At 42.1% G+C, this 7,529-nt stretch overlaps 1 long non-coding RNA gene across 1 annotated transcript in view; it reads right to left on the minus strand.

Moving 5' to 3' along the window:
• Nucleotides 1-1,892, minus strand: part of LOC121010625 (uncharacterized) — a 104,779-nt gene extending 102,887 nt beyond the window's left edge. Inside the window, exon 1 of the long non-coding RNA XR_005781293.1 lies at nucleotides 1,676-1,892. This is a non-coding gene — a long non-coding RNA (uncharacterized LOC121010625). The remainder of the gene's footprint in view (nucleotides 1-1,675) is intronic.
• Nucleotides 1,893-7,529: the final 5,637 nt, after the last annotated feature.

A 7,529-nucleotide genomic window follows, 5' to 3' on the forward strand; every position in this document is an offset into this window, starting at 1 on the left:
ATAGAATAGAATAGAATAGAATAGAATAGAATAGAATAGAATAGAATAGAATAGAATAGAATAGAACGGACACAGTAAGTTTGGCTAATTTGCTACAGTCCTGCGACTAGCAAGTAACAACATGAGGATTTAAATTATGGAATCTACCCCAGTGACCATCTCCTTCCGTATCATCATCCAGATCAACACGGGACACAAATCGTGGGCAAGCAAACCAGGGACAGGAGGGAAGCGAGAGAAAATAAACAACCTTGTGTGATAACCGAGTGACGAATATTACCGCGCTACTACTTAGGTTATTTAAATCCTTGATCTACGGGAGAGAGTCATGAGTGCACACAAATTTGAAAGTGGTCTTATGATAGATACTTGACAATGATTAAAAACACACCCTCCCCCGAAAGGCTTAAAGACACACACCGGAGTCTTTAGTTTTACTAAATGCAACAGTTGCCCAGGTTCACGCTTCTGAATCATCCTTAACATCGTCCTCCTTCTGATAGGCCAGAGCTCACCTTGTCCCAGCCTTGTTTTCCTCCCATTTTTCTCCACTTCAGGGACGGGTTCCACCACCGGCTCTGCGCACAAGCCAGGAGCCTGGGAGTCATCCTTGTTATCAGACTCTTCCTGGTGGTCCATGTTCAATCTTTTACTTATTCTTATTTTTCTTCCTAAATACCTCTTGAATCTGTGCATTTTATGTTTGCCACCTCCTTCATCATTCCACTATTACCTGGATTTCTATAATAGTTTTGTCCCTCTGACCTCTGAACCAATGAGCACAGACTAGGCAGGAGAATGTGTTCGTGAGGCAGATCCGGTCCCACCAGCCTCCTGCCTCAGGTCCAAGACTGTCCGGATCAAGACAGAAATCCTTAAGGCGGCCAGTGAGGCCCTGTGTCGGCTGGCCTCAGTTCTCGATCTTCACCTCATAGTACTCCCCTCTTCTTCTCTGTACCTCATCACCTTGACCTTTCAGTTTCTGCCTCATGGCCTTTGCAAATACTCTTTCCCAAGTCCTTCTCCTCTTTCCTGAGTGACCTTGAACTTACCTTTAGATAGTTCTGCATTCCCTTTCCCCTATCAGGGGCCCGCTTTCCATACAACTTCTCTCAGCATCCTCCCCTTCCCTTTGCACAGTCTAACAAGAGTGATGAAAAATATCTGCGTGTCTATTTCCCTGAGCAAAAACTATAAGAGCAAAAACCCAATCTCCCTTGTTCACCACTCTACATACAACACATAGCACAGAGCCTTTCACCTATTAGGTGGCTTGTTAATCCTTGAATGACGAGATGAACAAATACTTCCTGATCAGCTTCAATTGAGGAAGAGAGTGAGTCATCTTAGAACTCTCACTGTAGGTTCCTAGAAGCAGTCACTATAGCTTTTCTTCTGGTTACCATTGGTGGTGCCATGATGCCTGGGAGATTCTCAGTTGTGGGCTTACTGAATCTACAAGCTACATGCATGGAGAGGAGGCCCCTGCCTACTAGGAAGCAGAATATCCTTCTGCCATATAAGACCTAAGTCCTTCACCTTCTACGCGAATTAGGGAGCTGTAGGGCATACCTTTGATGATCTAGATTCCTCTTTCCTCTTGTATCAGCCAGGGTTCTCCAGAGAGAAACTGAACTGCCAGGATATATATATATAAAAGAAGGAGGTGACTCACACGATTTTGGAGGTTGAGATGTCCCATGATCTGCCATCTTCAAACTAGAGAAGCAGGGAGTCTGGTGATCAAGTCCAAAGGGCCGAGAGTTCGAGAGCCAACGGTATATATGCCAGGTCTGATCGGGAAGCCTGAGAACCAGAAACACAGAGTATAGGAGAAGATCAAAGTCCAGATCAAGAAGTCAAGCTGAGAGTAAATCCAACCTTCTTCCACCCTTTTGTTTCCTTGAGGCTCTCAGTGGCTTGGATGATGTGATCCTTCACTGGAGAGAGTCATCTGCTTTCCTAAGTCCACCAATCCAAATACTAATCTCAAAGGGAAACACCTAAAAATAATGTGTAGACAAGTACCGGGGCTTCCCATGACCCTGTCAGGTTGACACAAAACTAACCATTACACCTCTACGGCCAGATACACATCTAACCCTCCTGGTTTGGGACAGTTTGGTTTCACTGTAACTTTCAGAACGGTAGCAGCTGAGATTCTTGTCGATCATCTGTGAGCTTATAGTTGTTGGAAATCTAATGGAGACGATCCGCTAACTCTAGTAAATAGTACTCATAAATTGTCAAAGACACACTTCACATGCTCTCCTTAAAATTACACTAGAGATGCTTACAAGTATTACCTGTAATGAGTAAGAGGACACAATGAACAGTCTTTATAAAATGTTCTAATATAATCCAGTAACTGTGGGAAAGTTGTTAGCTACGGTTAAAGTGAAGAACCTAAAATATTTCCATTTTTTTTATACCTGGCTACAAATTCTTCCTTCCTCCCTTCCTTCTCTCTTTCCTTCTTCCTTCCTCCCTTCCTCCCTTCCTTCCTTCCTTCCTTCCTATGTAAGTCTTAAAGTGAAAGTTGTGTTCAATTACTTTACTTATATGCACATTCTAATTTTTCAACATCACACCAAAATGCCAGTGTGTAGTTCACAGATACAACTACACTTAGTGACTAGCTTCACCAATGGAAGTAATACCCCTGAAAATGATCCAATATTAAAACAGAGATAATACTAAGAAGTGAACGATTGGTATGAAAAAAAAGAGTTCTAGATCTTAGAGTTACAGTCATGTCCCTTTTCTGTAAATTATTTGCCAGATTGTCAGTGTTTAGAAAGTTAAAGTACGATATTAGATTCTGGTAGTTTGCTAAGTTATCCTAAAATTAACATGTTCCTATATTTGGAGCAATGACCTAGAAAATAAGATTGACTGAGTCATTTTGTTAAGTCTCCTTATTTTTCTGTACCCTAGGTTTCTCGTAGGCAGGCCTGATAAAAACTCTGTGCACATTTCATGGGCTGGTTATTCCTGCCATTCTGACTCTCGTCTCACACAATGACAACTCAAGAGAGAGTGCAACATAAGAAAATTTGAACATCTCCTCCCATAGCATTACGCATGCAATATAATTACTACTATTGTAAGTACAAGTGGGGAAAAAGAAAGCAGACACTTCAACTTTATCAAATCTACTGGTTTAACTGAAAACAAAAAAGAATCCATCAATGTAGGAGGGTGGAGCAGAGACCACATTAAATAAACAGCAAGTTTTCAATTTTTTACAATGAATTTGAAACAACTGCTGGATTTTCTCTTTTACTTAAGTAGTAATTACATTTCTTCATTCCACTTTCCAGTTCAAGTATTCGTCACTTACTGACTTACCGAGATTCTGAGGTTACAAGGCTAGAGGCAAGTTGACTAGATTCTACACGTTTTTTTCTCACTTCTGAAACTATGGACGCTGGCTGATCAGGATCAATAGACATTGTGTTAATGGAAGGTTCATTTTGTCCCTTTACTTTTACCACCCTGGTTTCTCTTTGACGTACACTATTTTGACTTTCGTCGGTTTCCGATTTGGAAAGGAAGAAAGGTTGATTGCATGTTAGAGCGTCCACACAGACTCTTGAAAATCATCCAAGGGGCGCCTGGGTGGCTCAGTCGGTTCAGCGTCCGACTTCAGCTCAGGTCACGATCTCGCGGTCCGGGAGTTCGAGCCCCGCTCCGGCTCTGGGCTGATGACTCAGAGCCTGGAGCCTGTTTCTGACTCTGTGTCTCCCTCTCTCTCTGCCCCTCCCCCGTTGATGCTCTGTCTCTCTCTGTCTCAAAAATAAAGAAACGTTAAAAAAAAAAAGAAAAAAAAAGAAAATCATCGAAGATCCACAGAGATTTTAGAGAAAGGGAGTCTCAAGTCCAACACCCACTTTTAAGGTGCAATCCTTGAGAATCAGGGAAGTTTCATGGCTTGAAAAAGGTCACATATTTGACCTTTTACAAGTAGGGATCCAATATGGCCCAGTGACGGCAAAGTGACAGGAACTTCATCAGTGACTAGCTGTCACTTGTCACCAACTTCAGTTTTGTGACATCACTCAAATTGTGGCTTTTTAAACATTTTTTTTAACGTTCCTTTATTTTTGAGACAGAGAGAGACAGAGCATGAACAGGGGAGGGGCAGAGACAGAGGGAGACACAGAATCCAAAACAGGCTCCAGGCTCTGAGCGGTCAGCACAGAGCCCGACGCGGGGCTCGAACTCACGGACTGCGAGATCGTGACCTGAGCCGAAGTCGGACGCTGAACTGACCGAGCCACCCAGGCGCCCCTCAAATTGTGGCTTTGAATGGTTGCTAACTGTTACCTTGTAGGTGTACCTTGTACCCCTAGAAAAATCAAGCTCTTTGATTTTCTTTTGTCCCCATAGTTGGCCAGCACAGTGCAAAACACCCTCAGTAAAAATTTAAATGAGCCTCTTTGGTAAGTTCTTTTACTGTTATCAGATCTCCTGAAATGTTTAATTCTGACATTTTTTTTTCTTTGAAAAATAAATGAAAATCTTAGTCACTGCCATAGCCAGAGTTGGCACATTTGCTGCTGCTATAAACTCTATGAGCACGGTCTGGGCTGGTCACGCCCAGCATTCTATCATTGATTCTGTTCCAGCATGACTATAATTTGAAATACGACACAATACGAAAAAATATTTGTAACTTCCGCCTGGACTCAGAGATTAAAACATTCTTTTTTTTTTTTTTCCTGAGTCAAGTTCAAGTACAACCTCTTTGTTTCCATTCTTCTGATCTATATCAGGAAAAAAACTTGCCTTCAGCTACACCACCATCACACAGGATGTCCCTCATTGTGCATTCTGGGGGTTCAAACACTTGCCCAGTTCTGTGCGTTCGCTTTTCAGACGCAGACCCTCACCGGGGGCAGATACGGGCGCTGGCTCCCAGGTGCCTGCTTCCTTCAGCTACTGTTGGCCGACCTCCGGTTGTGGTTTTCTTTCGCCACTATTCTCCTGGCTCTGACAAAAGACAATCACCCTTCCGGACCTGCACGTGGCTCCGCGAACACATCCAAATTCTGTTGCTTCAACACTGTTGAGTGACGTGCCACGTCTGCAACGGCAGGCAAGCTAATGTCACGATGCGTTTTGAGTCTTTGAGAATTTTCAGTTACTGATCTTGACCTTAAACAGGTCCCTGATTATTTCTTTGTGGCTTGCTCTCATATCGCATTCACAGACATGGCATGATCACGATTCAGAAAAGATTGCATTGTTTCTTCCCGGCTGCCCACACTGAAGAAGTCTGGCGTTTGTGAAAATGCATTTGGGAATCAAATGTCTTTCAGATTTCTCTAGTATGGCTTTATATTATAATCCTAAAATTCTTTTCCTTTTCTAAAAGTGAAGGAATCTGAAGTTATATTTGGCCTCAGGCTTGTTCACATTAGCTGCTGGGCTCTCAGAGGTCTTTGTTCTGAATACAAGTGATGCTTCTAGTGGACACAGGTGACGACTGGAGAAATACAGATGAGCAAGGGTATGGTAGTGCATCATCAGCTCAAGGAAAGAACATTCGAGAACAACTGTCCTTTCCCTATTTTATCACAGCAAAATGCCCTCCATTCCTTATCTCTCCCCTCTCCCACCCCTTTTCTTCCCTCCTTTGTTTCGTTTTGATTTTCTATTTTCTTGTTCTTTTTGCACGTCTGGATATGGTTATCTGTCTGTGAGGGAAGAGGGTTTCTCTCATCATGCTGACTTAGGGTTACCCAGGTGCAAGCTTCCTCAAGAATTGGAAACGGTGTCCTAATAAAGGAGATAACATTTTTTTATTTCTTGGATAAGGACAAGTAAACTAACTCTGAGTTTAAAAGTTAATGGTGTAGATGACAGCCAACTTTTAGCAGGCAAACAAAACAGTTTGAATACGACAAACATGGATTTTGTTCGGTTAGAAAACCATCGTTGAAAAGAGCTAAAAAAAAAAAAAAACCAGACTCTGGTACTTGCCTGAGTATGGGTGAAAGGCATTTTACCAACACTTCTTTTTTTCTGGCAAAAATACGTTATGTTAATGACCTTAAAACCCATTTTAAGGTTTTAAGGTCATAGCCCTTCCTTGTTCCCATTTTTTTTTAACGTTTCTTTATTTTTGAGACAGAGACAGACAGAGCATGAATGGGGTTGGGTCACAGAGAGACGGAGACACAGAATCTGAAACAGGCTCCAGGCTCTGAGCGGTCAGCCCAGAGCCCGACTCGGGGCTCGAACTCACGGACCGCGAGATCATGACCGGAGCCGAAGTCGGACGCTGAACCGACTGAGCCACCCAGGCACCCCGCCTTGTTCCCATTTTTAGTGTGACTTCCCATTTATGCTACATGTTCACAGGTGTCGAGTAATCACATTTAAAGAGATTATAAATAGAACCCAAGTCCATAAGTAATTGTAGCAAGAGATGTAGCAGGAATTCAAGCCTTCCAGTTAGCCCAAACACTCCTTAGACATGTTATAAGTTTGTGTCCGTGTGTATGTACCAGTTCCCTCTGTCAATCTCTTAAGGAGCTGCTCGCCTCTGGCTTGTACATCAGAAGATCCTAAATTATCTTGACATCCCCAACCTTGTTTCACTCAACTGTATTCTGAAAAAGAAATTTTGTAACAACTTTTGGAATTCCATTTTTCTGTAAAATATTTCCAATGGTATTTTAAAAGAGCATCAACATTAACCTTCATATACTTAATGAATTAATTATATTCAGAAAAACTGAGCCATGGAAATATTCGCATATTCTGCAAGGCATACTCAGACAACTTTTTTGAGGAATTAAATGGTCTTACTGCGTGGAGGAAACATGTAACTGACAGATGCAGATGTGAGTGTTCTAACACACATACAACTCAGTAGCTACAGATGTAGTTTATGACATTTTCTCCCACACAGGAATATTGTCTAAAGTTTGCCATCAATATCTTCTTTCCACCAGAAAAAAAAATCACCCACCATCATTGACTTACCACAATTATTCGGAAAGGGTTTTTTTTTTTTTTTCCCAAAAGGTTAAATTCATTTTTTACTCTAAGTACTTAGCACAGCGTGTCAGCTTTTATTATTTTTATTCAAATTTCTCAGTCCCTCTTGAGACTCTCTTGGTTTTCTAGCAGAAACCAGATCAAACTAGCTTAAGGAAAATAAGGTATTTAGTGGTTTCTGAAAATTTGATGGCATTGGCTTCAGGCACAGTTGAATTCAGGTGATCAGTGCATTAGGAAACAGTCTTTTTCCATCTCTCCATTCTTCTTTCCCCGGGGTTCACATGTTTCAGAGGCTGGCTCTCTCTGCAAAAATGCGCACCAGGGTTTCCAGATAAATATCCAGTTATCTTCAAGAACAGCAGCCAGAGAGTTTCTTTCATCCTAAAGTTACAACAAAGGCTCCAGGTTGAGTCTCATTGGTCGGTTGAGTCTACTTGGCCCGACTTGAGCCACTTAACCATCCAAGAGTGAGCATGGATGGCCAGCGAATGCAGAATTCTGGTTAGCTGGGCCTG

Source organism: Herpailurus yagouaroundi, unplaced genomic scaffold (assembly GCF_014898765.1).
Source record: "Herpailurus yagouaroundi ecotype Mexico unplaced genomic scaffold, PumYag 192, whole genome shotgun sequence".
In the NCBI taxonomy this organism is placed as follows: domain Eukaryota; kingdom Metazoa; phylum Chordata; class Mammalia; order Carnivora; family Felidae; genus Herpailurus; species Herpailurus yagouaroundi.